Consider the following 17,901-nt stretch of genomic DNA (forward strand, 5'->3'; position numbering starts at 1 on the left):
ACTAGTGCAAGCTGGAGGTTTATTTTACTGTTCACTAAATGTTCAGCTATTAATCCCTTAAGGACACATGACATGTGTGACATGTCATGATTCCCTTTTATTCCAGAAGTTTGGTCCTTAGGGGGTTAAAGCCGGAACATTGCAAGTCACCTTTGACACAATCCATTGACACTGACAGCTGGCTTTAAACACGTGATACAACCAGAGGCGGCTCTCTAATTAGGCGGTTTAGGCGGCCGCCTAAGGCCTCGCGCTGGCGGGGGCCTCGCGGCCGCCTAAACCGCCTGTTGGCAGAGTGTGTCAGGTCCTCGGTCAGTGACCGAGGACCTGACACCAGGAGGGGGCCCGGCGGCTTGCCCGGTATGCCGCCGGGTGCGAGGCCCCTCCTGGCTGCCCGGCCAGCCACCGCAGACACTGGTCTGCAGCTCCGCAGTGTGCAGAGCTGCAGACCATGTGACTCGCGAGAATTGGCCAATCAGAGCGTTGCCGCGGGTCGCGAGATTACACAGTCACCGTGAGCAGTGGCCACCGGACCACCAGGGAGCCCACTGGACCACCAGGGAAAGGTAGGCTCTCCCTCCCCATCATCCCCCACCCCCCTCAGGCTCACCCCCACCACCCTCAGCCTCACCCCCACTACCACCATCACCCCCCACCACCATCACCCCCACCACCCTCAGCCTCACCCCCACCACCCCTCCCCACCCTCACCATCACCCCCACCACCCTCAGGCTCACCCCCCACCACCACCATCACCCCCACCACCCTCAGCTTCACCCCCCACCATCATCACCCCCACCACCCTCAGCCTCACCCCCACCACCCCTCCCCACCCTCACCATCACCCCCACCACCCTCAGCCTCACCCCCCACCACCACCATCACCCCCACCACCCTCAGCTTCACCCCCCACCACCATCACCCCCACCACCCTCAGCCTCACCCCCCACCACCACCATCACCCCACCACCCTCAGCCTCACCCCCACCACCATCACCCCCAACCACCCTCAGCCTCACCACCCACCACCATCACCCCCCACCATCCTCAGCCTCACCACCCACCACCACCATCACCCCCCACCACCCTCAGCCTCACCCCCACCACCACCATCACCCCCCACCACCCTCAGCCTCACCCCCACCACCATCACCCACCATCACCACCCTCAGCCTCACCACCATCACCCCCCACCACCCTCACCATCACCCCTCCCCACCATCACCCCTCCCCACCCTCACTCCCACCACCCTCAGCTTCACCCCCTCCCCACCCTCACTCCCACCACCCTCAGCCTCACCCCCACCACCATCACCCACCATCACCACCCTCAGCCTCACCACCATCACCCCCCACCACCCTCAGCTTCACCCCCACCACCATCACCCACCATCACCACCCTCAGCCTCACCACCATCACCCCCCACCACCCTCAGCTTCACCCCAACCACCATCACCCCTCCCCACCCTCAGCCTCACCCCCACCACCCTCACCATTACCCCTTCGCCCTCAGCCTCACCCCCACCACCCTCAGCCTCACCATCCCCCATAAACCCCCGCCACCCTCAGCCTCACCTCCCACCACCCTCAGCATCACCCCTCACCACCCTCAGCTTCACCACCCACCACCACCCTCAACATCACCCCCCTCACCCCCCTCAGCCTCACCACCCACCACCCTCAGCATCACCACCCTCAGCATCGCCCCTCACCACCCTCAGCATCGCCCCTCACCACCCTCAGCATCGCCCCTCACCACCCTCAGCATCGCCCCTCACCACCCTCAGCATTACCCCCCACCACCCTCATCATCACCACCCTCAGCATAACCCTCCGTCACCACCCTCAGCCTCCCCCACTCACATTACACCCCACTCTCACATTACCCCCCACTCTCACATTACCCCCCACTCTCACATTACCCCCCCACTCTCACATTACCCCCCCACTCTCACATTACCCCCCCACTCTCACATTAGCCCCCCACTCTCACATTAGCCCCCCACTCTCACATTAGCCCCCCACCCCACTCTCACATTAGCCCCCCACTCTCACATTAGCCCCCCACTCTCACATTAGCCCCCCACTCTCGCATTACCCCCTCTCACTCTCGCATTACCCCCTCTCACTCTCGCATTACCCCCTCTCACTCTCGCATTACCCCCTCTCACTCTCGCATTACCTCCTCTCACTCTCACATTACTCCCTCTCACATTACCATCACCCCCCGCTCCCGCTCACATTACCACCACCCCCCTGCTCCCTTTCACCATCACCCCCCGCTCCCTCTCACCATCACACCCCCCGCTCCCTCTCACCATCACACCCCCCGCTCCCTCTCACCATCACACCCCCCGCTCCCTCTCACCATCAGCTACCCCATACACATAGGGTCTCAGACAAAAACGCAAACATGCTCACAGAGACATACATTCGCACACACAAGGATACTCTCTGTCAGACACACTCTCAGGCACATACACAGGTAGACAGTGCATCAATGTGTATATGTGACACTTTTTTGTTAGTGGGGCCTCATGTTTGTGTTTCGCCTAAGGCCTCATAAAGTCTAGAGCCGCCTCTGGATACAACTAGATTTTTATAGACTGTATATTAAATAAAAGGCAAACAAGGTTTTTGTTCAAAGAAATGTTTGATGTAAGGGCTATAAAAAAGTAAGACTTTGCAGCATGTTTGATCTATCCCAGTCTAATAACAGACTTAAAGGACCACTCTAGTGCCAGGAAAACATACTTGTTTTCCTGGCAATAGAGGGCCCTGAGGGTGCCCCCACCCTCAGGGACCCACTCCCGCCAGGCTCTGGGGGGAGGAAGGGGTTAAACTTACCTCTTTTTCCAGCGCCGGGCGGGGAGCTTTCCTCCTCCTCTCCTTCTTCCTTGCGACGTCATCGGCTGAATGCGCATGCTTTCCTATGGACGCTTGCGTGCTCTCACTGTGATTTTCACAGTGAGAATCACGCAAGCGCCTCTAGCGGCTGTCAGTGAGACAGCCACTAGAGGTTTAGGAGACTGGATTAACCCTCAGTATAAACATAGCAGTTTCTCTAAAACTGCTAGGTTTATAAAAAAAAAAGGGTTAATCCTAGAGGGACCTGGCACCCAGACCAATTCATTAAGCTGAAGTGGTCTGGGTACCTAGAGTGGTCCTTTAAACAAACATAGTCACCAAAGCAACTTCATCTTAATAAAGCAGTTTTCGTGTATAGATCATGCCCTTGCAGTCTCACTGCTCCATTCTCTGCCGTTTAGGAGTCAAATCACTTTGTCCATGCATCCCTAATCACATCTCCATACATGTGACTTGCATATCCTTCCTAAACACTTCCTGTAAGAAGTTTATACTTCCTTTATTGCAAATTCTGTTTAATTTAGAATTTCATATCTCCTGCTCTGTTAATGGTTTGCAACACCATGCAGGAGCCCCTGTGTGTGATTAAAGTTTAATTTTTCAAGCAGAAGATAAGAGCTTTTAAAGTAATGTAACATTTGATTAATAATTAAGCCATTTTATTTTCTTGCAGACTGTGTCAGTCACAGACAGGGGAGGTGTAGCGAGGGCTGTATAAACAGAAGCAAAATTAATTAAACTCCTAAATGGCAGATAATTGAGCAGTGACACTTCAGAGGCATGATCTATACACAAAAACTGTTTAACTACACTAATGTTGTTTTGTTGAATATAGTGTCCCTTTAATCTAAATAGTGTCCCCACAATACATTGTTTTCTATAGTGACACTGCCTGACCAGTGAAGTGGTGATCCAGTTACTTTTGGGAAGAGCCAAATGAAATAAATATATATCAAACCCAGATATCCTTTCTGTCTTATTTTATAATAACTTGTTACTTTAGGACACAGTGAGGGGCACTAAATCTAAAATAAAAAAATAAACAATCCAGTGTTAGAAAAAATGTATTTAAAGTAACACTCCACTTCCCAAATACAAAATAAATAAAAATAACTGTTTAGTAGATATTTCCCAAATTGAAACATGCTTGCATTTCATTCTCCATTTTTTGCATTGGAGTTATATCTAAAAACAGCGTGCAAAAACTGCATTTCTCTTGTCTTTAGCCTTTGCAAGCCCTCCTCTTCTAACCCCGCCCAGACTTTCTGTGACTGTCCAATGACAGACTTCTTAATGCAGCTCAATGAGAAGTCTTTGCACGGCAGGTGCTCTGGGTAATTTCTGACTCTTGAGTTCTGTTCAACTAAGCTAACTGAACCAGGAAGTAACAGGATCCGTTGTCTGCTTGAGAAGCCAGAGGGGTGTAACCAGTATAATTTATAAGTGTTTCAATTTCTATTGAAATCTGCACTTTTTCCAAAATGAAAAAAATAGGATGCACTATTCACACATAAAGCTTTTCAGCAAGCTAAAGTGCTCAAGGGGTCTGGAGTGTCCCTTTAAGGTGACTTATTATTTTTTTAATGTAAATTATATGTCACTGGAGAAATGCATTGAGCTAATTTTTAATTTGAAAAATGGATTATAAACCTAAGGCCATGGACATAATTTGATTGAGAAGCACTCATCTAAATATAATGTCATATGTTGATTTCCTTTCCTTGTTAATCTTTTAGTTCCATGGAAAGGTCTAGCAGGTCAAAGCAAGAGTTGAAGATCAAGTCCCATTAAGTTCAATTTCAAGGAACCTTCTCCTTATGTCTTTCCATTATCTGGGATGGATTAATCCAGCCATGAGATCTTGAGTTGTAGTCCTCTAGAAATGAATTCAGATCACCTTGGGTGTCTATGCATTCTGTCATGAAGACAAATCAATATTTATATTACAGTAATGGACATGCTTGATCATTTGGCTACTCTGGAATGATGTTTGTTCCTGACAATTGATCTTGGTCATTCAACAAGAAGTTAAATAGAAAATAGGGCTCGCTTAATACCTCTTGTATTTACAATACCAATCCAGCTAGAATGAAGATTAATGAGATTTATTAAGTCGAGGACAAGAAATGAGGCTGGGATATTCAATATCAGTTTCCACTCCAGAGTATCAAAGGAAGGAATGGTTGCAAATCCACACCTGCCCAAAAGACTACAGAGGGTCAAAACTGTCCAATCAGATAACAGATGGACAGGTAAAAGTGAAAAGCCATTTCCTTTAAACACTGTTAAAAATGCAATTGCTGAATCTAAATATTCTGATATTAGGACATAATTGGCTTGGAAATTCTCCAAGGTGTGACTATCGTTTTTTGGCGAAAGGACGTTATAATCATACACATAAACCCTCACTGTCTTTTTGCCCCTATTCCACCAAGAAGACATTGTCTTTCTAGAGACACTCAAGCAGTCCCCTTATAGGGTCATATCTTGTATTTTATACGCTTTCAATTCTCACATGTAATTGGAATAAACATCTTATGTTTGAAGTAGCCATTGTAAGTGATTTTACGGTATTTTCTCAAAACTTTTCTTTACATTGGTTGACGCGAAGATTGAAGTGTCGGATTGTTCTGATTCAACCGTGTTCTCAGTAGATACAATAAAATAAAAAGGTGATCAGCTTAACAACCGTAGAGAAAAAGATTGGCATTATTCAAGAAGAATGGAACTTTTAACGTCATATCTGTCTACTAATTACACTGAAGAAAATGCGACTCACAGTTTTATATAAAAATATCAATAGAAATTCAATCCATGCCCTTTTCTCATTGAGACTACAGAAATACTGCTCTGCTTTTTTTCACCTCTGAGTGGGCTGCAAATTGTTCTTGGCTAATTAACTAAACAAAGGCTGTGTGGAGGTGTACTGGAGTACAAACAATGATCCTTAGCACAATCTCATAAATCACAAGTCAACTGTATTAAGACAATATTTTATCAAAGTCATAGGTCCTCTCTAATATCAATGATGTATTTGGGTCAGAAACTCTAGAATACATCTGTGGAAGTGTTTTATTAAAAGAACACTGTAGCATTAGCAATGCAAACATGTATTTCTACTGCTATAGTGTGCTACTCCCTATTTAGATTCAGGCCCCCCTTTTTTTCCAGTACTGAGACTCATTCCATGCATCCACCAGATCTACCTCCGGTGACATCGTTCCACAGGAAGTCTTCTCTTCATCTTCGTATCTAATTAAACTCCTCTTCATAGACAAGCATTGGGTAACACAAGCACATTGCTAGTACAATCAAATGTTTCACATGTTGAAACATTAAATCCAGTGCTTCCCCATGATCAGTATGGAGGACATTCAATGTCCTTGTGAAATGTGTGAGGACATCGGACATCAAATAACCAAGTCTGACTTGGTCCTTACAGTGGATGCACCCTCTAGTAGATATCAGGAACACGATGCACCCTCTAGTAGATATCAGGAACACAACCACTAGAGGTGTGTGTAGTCCTTTAATGAAGACATTACCACAGGACTTGACAAATCCCATTCGTTAGGTCGCCATGGCGACTAGAAATTTTGCCCTGGCACCTGGGATTTGCCAGCTCTTTAATGTGGCCACCAATGGACAGCATGGAGCTGGCCACCCGCGGGTGCAAGGAGGCAGCTGTCAGGGTACCTGTTGTCTCTACCTCTGTGGAGGCGAGACACTTGGACGTTCTTCCTCGCAAAAGGGTTGAATCACTCGTTCCTCGCGGTTCCCTCGGTCGTTTACACGCCGGCCGCGAGGGATCCACTTCCTTTTATGACGCGGCGTTCAGTAGCCGACGTCATGACGACAACCCAACCCGATCTGTCAATCAAGCCCCAGCACGAATGAGGATTCGCCGGGGGCGTGATTACCTGTTTGGAACCAGGGTATAAAATAGGGCTTTCTACATTTGTTCATTGCCCTGTCGTGGTTCTAGCTTGTCTAGTCACTCAGTGCTCTGTTATCTTTCTGTCTGTTTGGTTTTGACCCGGCTTGTTCGTATTACCTCGTTTACCTCTATTCTCCTTGACCCGGCTTGTCTCTCGCTTACCTACTCTCTCGTTCCCTCGACCTCGGCTTGTCTCTGACCATTCTTTACTTACTCCTTACGTTAGTCCGGCCATTCTAAGGTCCGGTATACGTACCCTGTACCTGTTTGTACTCTGCGTGTTGGATCCCTGTCCCGATCCTGACATTACGACAGGGCCAATGGATCCTGCAGGTACAAACACTCAGGTTGGTTCTTCCGACTCTAGATTTGACGCTATGGATCATAGAATGGACCAGATGGCTCTAGCGCTGCAGGCCTTATTATCTCGTTCTAGTAATCCACCGGAAGAGATGCGATCTACATCCATCTCACCTGTAAGCTCAGGTCTAGAAGTAGCCACAGTAGGTGCTTCTTCTCGTATTACCCCTCCTGTACGTTATGGTGGTTCTCCGGAGAAGTGTCGTGGTTTCTTAAACCAAATTGGTATTCATTTTGAATTACAGCCCCGCTCCTACCCTACAGATAGGGCAAAGGTTGGATTCATTATCACACTACTCATTGATAAAGCTCTGAGATGGGCCAATCCTTTGTGGGAGAATGACAACCCGTTAGTCTATAATTATAATGCCTTTGTCGCTGCTTTTAGAAGAAATTTTGACCCTCCAGGTAGAAAGGTCAATGCAGCTAGATTACTGTTGCGCCTTAGACAAGAGAACCGAGCCCTTGTGGATTATGCACTAGAGTTCAGGTCATTGGCGGCAGAAGTTAAGTGGAATGAACAGGCTTATATAGACGTATTTTTAAACGGATTGTCAGATGTAATTCTAGACGAGGTGGCTACAAGAGAGCTCCCTGAAAATTTGGAGGATTTAATTTATTTTATTTCTCGTATTGACGAACGTTTACGAGAGAGACAGAATACTCGAGATAATACTCGTAGACCTTCCTTTAAACTAGCTCCTCTATTTCAAAGTCCTCAAACCACAATCCCAGTTTTTTCAGAACCTATGCAGATAGGCAATACTCGCCTCTCTGAAGAGGAGAGACAGTACAGGAGAAAGGAGGGGTTGTGTATGTATTGTGGAATAAGAGGGCACCTACGCCTAAATTGTCCTAATCGTCCGGGAAACGCTCGCACCTAAGTTTCTCTAGAGGACAGGCCTTGGGTGTTTCTATTTTGTCCTCTATACACAATTATAAAGATCACAGGCTTCTACTACCTGTTTCTTTAGCTTGGGAGAAGGGAGCACTAAAAACTATGGCATTAATAGATTCCGGAGCTGCTGAGAGCTTTATTGACCAAGTTTTTGTTTCTAAACACTCTATCCCATCCCAGCTAAGGGACACCCCCTTGGCCATTGAGGCCATAGATGGTAGACCACTATCTGAACCTGTTATTCTTCGTGAGACCATACCTGTTAACTTGACTGTTGGTATCTTACACGAGGAAGCTATATCTCTTATGCTTATTTCGTCTCCTTCTGTTCCTATAGTCCTGGGGTATCCATGGTTAAAGAAACATAACCCTATTATTGATTGGGAACTAGGGGAGATAACCTCATGGGGTCAGGGTTGCCAGAGCAGCTGTTTACAGAAAGTCTTACCACTTTGCGTAATTAATAAACCGGTTGATTCTATCCAGTCTACAGACACGCAAATACCGTCTCTGTACCTGGATTTAAAGGCAGTCTTTGACAAGAAGAATGCTGATACTTTACCCCCACACAGATCCTTTGATTGTAAGATTAATCTCCTACCTGGTACTATGCCTCCGAGGGGCATTGTATATCCTCTATCTACTAAGGAGAACTTAGTCTTGGAGGAGTATATCCGTGAGAACCTAGACAAAGGATTCATTAGGAGATCCTCCTCTCCTGCCGGGGCCGTTTTTTTTTTTGTGAATAAGAAGGATGGCACGTTAAGGCCTTGCATTGACTACCGAGGCTTGAATAAAATAACGATTAGAAATGCCTATCCGATTCCCTTGATTACTGAGCTCTTTGATCGTTTAAAGGGTTCCAAGTTAGATCTCAGAGGGGCGTATAACTTGGTGAGAATTCAGCAAGGAGACGAGTGGAAAACAGCGTTCAATACTCGTTATGGGCACTATGAGTACACGGTAATGCCTTTTGGGCTCTGTAATGGACCGGCAGTATTTCAGGATCTGATCAATGAAGTTCTTAGAGAATTTCAACACGATTGTGTTATTGTATACTTGGATGATATACTAATACACTCTAGAGAGATTGAGACCCACCACAGACAAGTCAGAAGGGTATTGCGCAAACTCCTACAACATGGGTTGTACTGCAAATTGGAGAAATGTAGTTTTGAGCAATCTCAGATAAACTTTCTTGGTTACGTGATTTCTGGGGAAGGCTTTAAGATGGATCCGGATAAACTCCAGTCTATTTTAGATTGGCCATTACCCAGGGGTCTCAAGGCCATTCAGAGGTTTATTGGATTCTCCAATTATTATAGGCGCTTCATTAAAGGATACTCTTCCATTATTGCTCCTATTACCAATATGACCAGACAGGGGGCTGACACTAAGAATTGGTCTACTGAAGCTCTCGTTGCCTTCAAGACACTTAAGGAACTTTTTGCTTCTGCACCAATTTTAGTTCACCCCGATACAACTTTACCTTTCCTACTCGAGGTAGACGCCTCAGAGACAGGTATTGGTGCCATCTTGTCTCAAAGGTTAGGCGTGGATAAACCATTGCATCCATGTGTTTTTTTTTCCAAGAAACTATCTGGCCCTGAAAGCAGATATGATATTGGTGAGAGGGAACTACTAGCTGTTATCATGGCTTTACAGGAGTGGAGACATTTATTGGAGGGGACCTTGCATCCTGTTACTATTCTGACGGATCACAAGAACTTGTCTTATATTGGGGAGGCCAAGCGCTTATCCGCCAGACAAGCTCGTTGGTCCTTGTTCCTTACCCATTTCAATTACATGCTCACTTATAGACCTGGTTCTAAGAACTCTAAGGCCGATGCTTTGTCTCGCCAACATGAACCTTCTACTATATCTGAGACGGTTTTGTCTTCTATAGTTCCCAAGTGCAATATTATCGCCACCACTAGCCTCAGGATTCATTCTCCATTGCTTGCCAAGATTATGAAGCTACAACATCTGGCTCCTAGACAGAGTCCTGAGTCACGGTATTTTGTTCCTGCTGAACTCCAACTAGAACTGCTACAATGCTTTCACAATAGTAAGGTGTCTGGGCATCCTGGCATTCGTAAGACATGCTCCTTAATAGCCAAAGATTTCTGGTGGCCCTCCTTACGTAAAGATATTAGGGATTTCGTCGAAGCATGTGAGGTCTGTATGAAGACTAAACAACCTCAGACGCTTCCATGTGGGCTTTTGCATCCCTTGGAAATTCCCGAGAAACCATGGACCTGTTTAGCCATGGACTTCATTGTCGATTTACCTGTTTCTAAAAAACAGACTGTGATTCTCACGGTGGTTGACAGGTTTACTAAGATGGCTCATTTCGTGCCCTTACCTAAACTTCCATCTTCTCCTGAATTGGCTGAGATATTCGCTAAAGAGATATTTCGTTTACATGGGATACCTTCCGAAATTGTTTCTGATAGAGGTTCCCAATTTGTTTCCCGTTTTTGGAAGTCATTCTGCTCTCAAATGGGTATCAAATTGAATTTCTCTTCTGCCTATCATCCCCAGTCTAACGGAGCTGCTGAACGCACTAATCAAAAGATCGAACAATATTTGCGTTGTTTCGTCTCCGAACACCAGGACGATTGGGTTGGTCTGATTCCTTGGGCAGAGTTCGCACACAACAATCTCGTTTGTGATTCTACTCGTTCTAGCCCCTTTTTCATGAATTATGGCTTTCATCCCTCCATTCTTCCCTCGGTTTCTCCTTCCCAAGGAGTACCGTCGGTTGATGTCCATGTTGCCAATTTGAGGAAGTTGTGGGATCAGACTCGACAAATTCTTCTGCATAATTCCATGTTGTTCAAGAAACACGCTGATAAACATAGAAGGGCGGCTCCTGTCTTTGTTCCAGGGGACAGGGTATGGTTGAGTACCAAAAACATTCGCTTGAAGGTTCCTTCTATGAAATTCGCTCCTCGTTACATTGGACCTTACAAGGTCCTGACTCGAATTAACCCAGTTGCGTATCGTCTGGCTCTTCCATCTGCCTTACGCATTCCTAACTCCTTTCATGTTTCCTTGTTAAAACCCCTGATATGTAACAAGTTTTCCTCCACTGCATCCTCTCCTCGCTCTGTTCAGGTTGAGGGACAAGAGGAGTATGAAATCAATTCCATCATCGATTCTCGTATCTCCCGGGGGAAGTTACAATATCTGGTTGATTGGAAGGGATATGGTCCTGAGGAGAGGTCTTGGATACCTCAGGAGGATGTGCATGCGCCTCGCCTCCGCAGGGCTTTTCACTCCCGTTTTCCATCTCGTCCCGGTTCCTTCCGCCCGGTGGGCGTTTCTGAGGGGGGGGGGGGGGTACTGTCAGGGTACCTGTTGTCTCTACCTCTGTGGAGGTGAGACACTTGGACGTTCTTCCTCGCAAAAGGGTTGAATCACTCGTTCCTCGCGGTTCCCTCGGTCGTTTACACGCCGGCCGCGAGGGATCCACTTCCTTTTATGACGCGGCGTTCAGTAGCCGACGTCATGACGACAACCCAACCCGATCTGTCAATCAAGCCCCAGCACGAATGAGGATTCGCCGGGGGCGTGATTACCTGTTTGGAACCAGGGTATAAAATAGGGCTTTCTACATTTGTTCATTGCCCTGTCGTGGTTCTAGCTTGTCTAGTCACTCAGTGCTCTGTTATCTTTCTGTCTGTTTGGTTTTGACACGGCTTGTTCGTATTACCTCGTTTACCTCTATTCTCCTTGACCCGGCTTGTCTCTCGCTTACCTACTCTCTCATTCCCTCGACCTCGGCTTGTCTCTGACCATTCTTTACTTACTCCTTACGTTAGTCCGGCCATTCTAAGGTCCGGTATACGTACCCTGTACCTGTTTGTACTCTGCGTGTTGGATCCCTGTCCCGATCCTGACAGCAGCCGACTGAGGCAGCATGTAGTTGGCTGAGGCAGCAAGGAGCTGGCTGCCGGCGGGAGCATGGAGGCGGTGCGCAAGGGAGCAGTACTCTTACTGCAGCCCCTCTCTGCTTCCTGCGCTGTATAATGATGCCGGGAGCCGGAATATGACATCACTCCGGCCCCTGTATCATTACAGAGAGCGAGCAGGGAAAAGAGAGGAGCTGCAGAAAGAGAGCAGCCCCACTGGACCCCAGAGAAAGACCCACTCAGCTCTCCTAAAAGTAGGGAAGCTGAGTGGGTTTCAATTAATACAAAAATGTGGGTATGAGCCTGTCAGAGTGAGAGTGAGTGAGTGTGAGCCTGTCAAAGTGTTTGTGTGTGTGAGTGTGAGCCTGTCAGGGTGAGTGAGTGTGAGCCTGTCAGAGTGAGTGTGAGCCTGTCAGAGTTAGAGTGATTGAGTCTGTCAGAGTGTGTGTGTGTGTGAGCAAGCCTGTCAGCGTGAGTGTGTGAGCCTGTCAGAGTGAGTGTATGTGAGTCTGTCAGAGTGAGTGAGTGTGGCTCTTTTCACATGCTGTGCCACTTTCGCCATGGCTGATACCACCTCAATGGCTGACATTATCAATCTTTATGATCTTAGCTAAGCCAATGGAAAGCATTGGGAGGATTTTGTTCATTGGCGCAGCAAATGTTCCAGTCCGCATCTCCTCATAGGGATGCATTGAATTAATGAATATCTATAAGGAACATTCAGTGCCTCCATGCAGAGCTTGGAGACTCTGAACGCTGGTGCTGCACGTGGTGCAGCAGTGACCCAGGACTCTCTAGTGGCCGTTTGAGTGACTGTCACTAGAGGTGTTACTAAGCAGTGAAAAGTTTACACTGAAAAGCCTGCATGGTATATAGTCACCAGAACAATTATATCAAGCTGTGGTGGTTCTGGTGACTATAGTGTACCTTGCATTTCTCGTTGAAAATGACGGCTCCTAACTTTTTTAGCTGGCTCCTAGATTCCAAACAAATTTGTCAAGCCCTGCATTACCATATATACAAAACAGGACTAAAATTAACAGCACATAGTCACTACTCAGTGCTCACACACGTTTCAGCACACAGATATAAGATGTGTGCAAAACAGCGCATACCTACAAAGGAAAAGTTTTGACTATGTTTGCAGCTCCGTCAGTGACCATGAACCTCCATTTCAGATTGGTACGTCTGATCACCCAACCAATTTGACATAATTTCTGGTGCTGGCTGGTGCAAATGTGAGCCTTTATATGACTCTTCCTTCCCTGACCCTGTTAGTGACATGAATCTGTGTACATCATCACGCAGACATTGCTAATAGCAACAGCCATTTACCACCCTCCTCTTGGCCCTCTTGACAGCTCATTTTGGCCCTGTCGTGGTTTCACTTAGTGCTTATCCGAGAGCATGTTTACTAAAGTTGTATGTAAGTTATCTGACCCCGGCTTGTGTCTTGACAATTCTCCATTCTTTTGTCCTTGAACTTTGGCTTGTCTATTCATTTACGTATTCTCTGTCTCTGTGCTCTCGGTCTGTCTTGTACTATTTTTATAGCATTAAGTCCAGACAGTCTAATGTCCGGTTAATACGCTTTAGTATTCTAGTTTATTATTATTATTTATTTTTGTTCACTTGAGTTTTGCGTGTCATAGTTCATCGTGACAGAGCTATTTCTTGTTCTGGTAGGAGATTATACTCCAGCTGTTTCCATTAAATTCGATCTTCTATCTACTGCTAATAGAGGTGGACTTAAACAAAGTGGTGAGTGCACAACAGGTGCAGAAAACAGTGGCAGCTGCGTCTCCTCTCCAGACTTTCCTCTGTTTTATAGTCTATTTCCACCTGGGATAGACTTAAGCAAATGTCTGGAGTGGTGGGGGAAAGAGAGATATTATCGGCACCAGGTATTATCATCACCAGATCATGACCACCAAGACCAGACATTATGGACACTACTTTGGTACTCTGCTTTTCCTCTTCAGTAAAGAGTGGCTCTAATGGCAACAACAAATCTCTGATGAGCTCTCCCTTAGTTGCTTCTTGAGAGGACTTCAAGAAATTGGGGGTAATAAAAGCAACAGCTGGTTTTGGCTCCAAGCACCATAAAACACAGAAGCTGTAAAACATGACCTAGCTGTGGCAGTAGCTGCAGTGCCGGTGGAAGCAAAAGCACAAGTTAATACAGCACGAGAAGGCTGAGAAAAATCTGAATACTGCTGATAGTGTTGGTGGTGGCAGTGGTGATGGAGGCACAGGTGGAGGAGGTGTCACCAGTTCTCATGGCAGAAGAAGAAGTATTCAGACTGTCAGAGGCAAATTTGTACCAGGAACAGACATATTATAAAAACTGAGAGTTATGATCCAGCACACAAGTCAAGTTGGTATATTGTAAAATGTTTTAGTTGCCTGCCGTTTCACATCAACAGGTTCTTGGTACATAATGTCACCAGAATATTTATCATTTTCACAATATATAGTTTTTGTTTTTCACAACATTGATAGCGATGTTTTTAATAGACAAACAGATATTTTTTTTTAAAATTAAATAGAACGTGTTTTAAGAGCTTTTATCTGATTTTGAGTTTCTCCAAATATTTAAAATTCTAATAATTTGTATTGTTGAAAAGAGAACTTTATAATGAAATGCTAATCGCCGACTCCTGTAAACTATTTGTTATTTACAGAATATGACATCATGGATGTCTGTAGACTATATCATTAGAGTCAGAACCGCCAGAAACAATGTTTCCCAGCCTATCTCACTGTGTACACCACACTGATTAAATCATGACACTGATTAGAGGTTTTGGTGATACATTTGCAGCATGAGATTGTGTATTTAACAGGGCTGTCAAATCCTGCAGTGTGGGTTGTTCGAAACTAAAATCAGCTTCTTGATAATTTTGTAATTTATTTTAATATTCTGCACTTTCTAAAGACTTACAATGCTGGCTGGTAATCTTGCAAAGGCCTCTTTCAGTTTGATGCAGTTAATCTCCCCTTTTAACATTAGTCATAAAATGACGTACAGTGAGTTGAAATTAATTTTTTTAGAACATTATACAAATTCAAAATGTTCCTGTAAAGTAATGTTTACATTTCTAATTAATATAGCTAAATTCATAGATGTACATTTGCAGCAATGCAGCGGTAAGTACGCTTGAAGACACAATATGATCTTGCTTGTATGTTTGTTTTTGTGCAAAACACAAAAGTGTTCTTTGTTCTATGATGGAACAGGAATAAAATCAAGTAAACACATATTTTCTTGAATCTTCTCTTCTGAATCTCAATTTTCTGCATCAAGATCACGAGATTATGCAGACAACAGAGGCCCGACCCGTGGTTAGTTGACATATTGACAGTTTTATTGAGCAAACATTTATGTAGCAATTATTTTTTATTAATATTTATATAGTGCTAGCATATACCACTGTGTTTTACAGTTATACAATAGGAATACATGGCAGCAAGTAACTGTCAGACAATTTGGCAGTAGAAGAGGTGAAGAGGGCTCTACTTAAATGATCTTACAATAAGAGAATAAGTTTAAAAAAAAATCTAAATTTGTCTTAATTTTCACTTTATTATGTAAGGCATTCTATTAGGTTTCTCCTATTGCATGACAGGACTAACCATGTCAATCAGTAGACCTGAGAAAGCGTCAAAAGCTCATAAAGGCCATTGGCCATCTTCACAGATCATTTAACTACAATTTCCATGATTCTCGGCAAGGTTGACCAATCATCATGAGAAGTCTAGTTCACAATAATTTGGTGTGCCAAGATTAGCCTTCCCTACTCTAGGCAGACACTTTGACATTTTAATTCTCTTTAATTCCCATCCTATAAACATTGTTACATACATTAATTCTGTCCAGTAAAAGTCTATAAAATCATCAGTCCCAGTGCTATGGATTTCTTTCAATATTCCTTTCATTCATGAAATTTGTGGCTATGTCATTATGGTTATTTTATGATTATGCACAGATTATTATGAAAAAAAATTCAAATAAAAAAGATTGTATGATGAACAAATGCAAAACTTATGCAAAACTAGCTGAACTGGATGAATTTTCCAACTCAACTACATTAACAATTATACTGCAGTGACCTCAGTTTTGGTGACAGTAAATCCTTGTGACAAATTAGCAGTTTAAAGAGACGATCCAGGGACCAAAACAACTTAAGTTGAATGAAGTAGACAGAGCCTACAGGTGCATCTTCTGTAAGATTACGGTTCAAGTTAAAGAGGAGGAAATCAAAACGTCTAAGGTAAGTTAAGATCTGAAAATAAAACCATCTGTTCATGCCAGCTGCTTGATTCACAGCCAGAAACAAAAGTGATTTAACTTTTAAATGACATACAACTGAGCAGTGAGACTGCTGGGACATGATCTATGCACCAAAACTGATCTATGAAGCTAAACTCATTTTGATGCCTATAAAATAAACATGTTATCACAGATATAGGCTTAACATTTTCTAACCATATAGCTTTGCCACTGTCAATCATGTTTTGAGTGGGTGTTACACTTGCAGTAAGACACACCTATCCTGCATATTCCTGTTTGTGATGCACAGGCTTGCTTCGGATAGCGGGTTAAAAGTCCCCAACAGTTTATTCTCTCTCTCCATTCTGTCCAAGTCTGCTGCAATAAGTCATTCTGTTTTTTTCTCTCCTATTTCCGTGGTGCTGCTCTCATACAGAGCCTTCCTCTCCTCCATCCTTCCCCTTGCAAGAATTGTTTGCAAGCAGGAGAGACACACAGAGGAGAGTTTACCTAATAACAGAAATTTAGAGCATTGTGTTCTTGTCTCTGTGCTAATCAGTACAGGCTCAGCACAAACTGACCTGACTGAGAGCAGAGGTAAAGGGTTCAATTTAACCTCGATTTTAGGGAAATGTAGACATTTTCTAGCACACTATATATATTAAATTTGTTTCTCTATCATTTAAGATTAAGTTGTATATATCAGGTACCCTTTAATTTTGGACATTGTCACGTCATGAGTGCCAGTGCTGATATCAATGTTTGTTAATTTCCAGTTTTAGCTGCTGTACAGTGCTCCTATTTTCTAACACAATCACACAGCTGAGACAGCTCCTCCTTCCTGTCTATTCAGGAAACTAAACCAGAGACTTAGTAGAGGTCAGTGAGGTCCAACTCTCGCATATGATCTGAAATGCAATATTCTGAGAAAAATTATCTGAGAATGTCTGAAAATAATTTACCTGTCTGCAGTGGAACAATGGAATCGTGAAAATATTGATGGGCTCACATTATAATGAAATAAATAAAATTTTTCTTGACATTTTTCCTGGGGGTTGCAATTTTCTTAATTTATGTATGTGCAATGGAACACTGACAACATTAGATCAAGATCAACAGTCTGAGATTTATCCATAGTACCCAGGAATTTAACACTGAATTTAATAACCCATATTTAATATGAAAGTGAACCAATGTCCATCTCATTGACTTCAGAAGGGAATCACCCAAGTGCAATGTGTGCTAATCTTGATAGAAAGCCCTCCCATTCACTTGACACAGGGCTAGGGAACACCTGCCACTGTATCTTCTAAGACTCCCATAATGTTCTAATTGGGCATATTAGATCCATGCCTTGATCAGTACATATACAGCATATTACTGTTACATTTTCTTCCTGGTTCCATTCTCCTTGATAATTCTCCTTGAATTGCAACTCATTTCCTATTTTCAATCATTATTAAAATGACACGGCTATAAATGTATTTTTTTTTTCATACCAGAAACACGATAGTCTACGCATATATCCATTAAAATTAGCTTCTCAATTTCATCTGTTGTTTACTAGATAGAGTTTGTGAATCATATGTTATTCTTAATACTTATTGTAGGCGGTGTGACTTAATGTATACCATTTGATATTCAGA

The sequence above is a fragment of the Pelobates fuscus genome, chromosome 2 (genome assembly GCF_036172605.1).
Source record: "Pelobates fuscus isolate aPelFus1 chromosome 2, aPelFus1.pri, whole genome shotgun sequence".
NCBI classification, from domain to species: domain Eukaryota; kingdom Metazoa; phylum Chordata; class Amphibia; order Anura; family Pelobatidae; genus Pelobates; species Pelobates fuscus.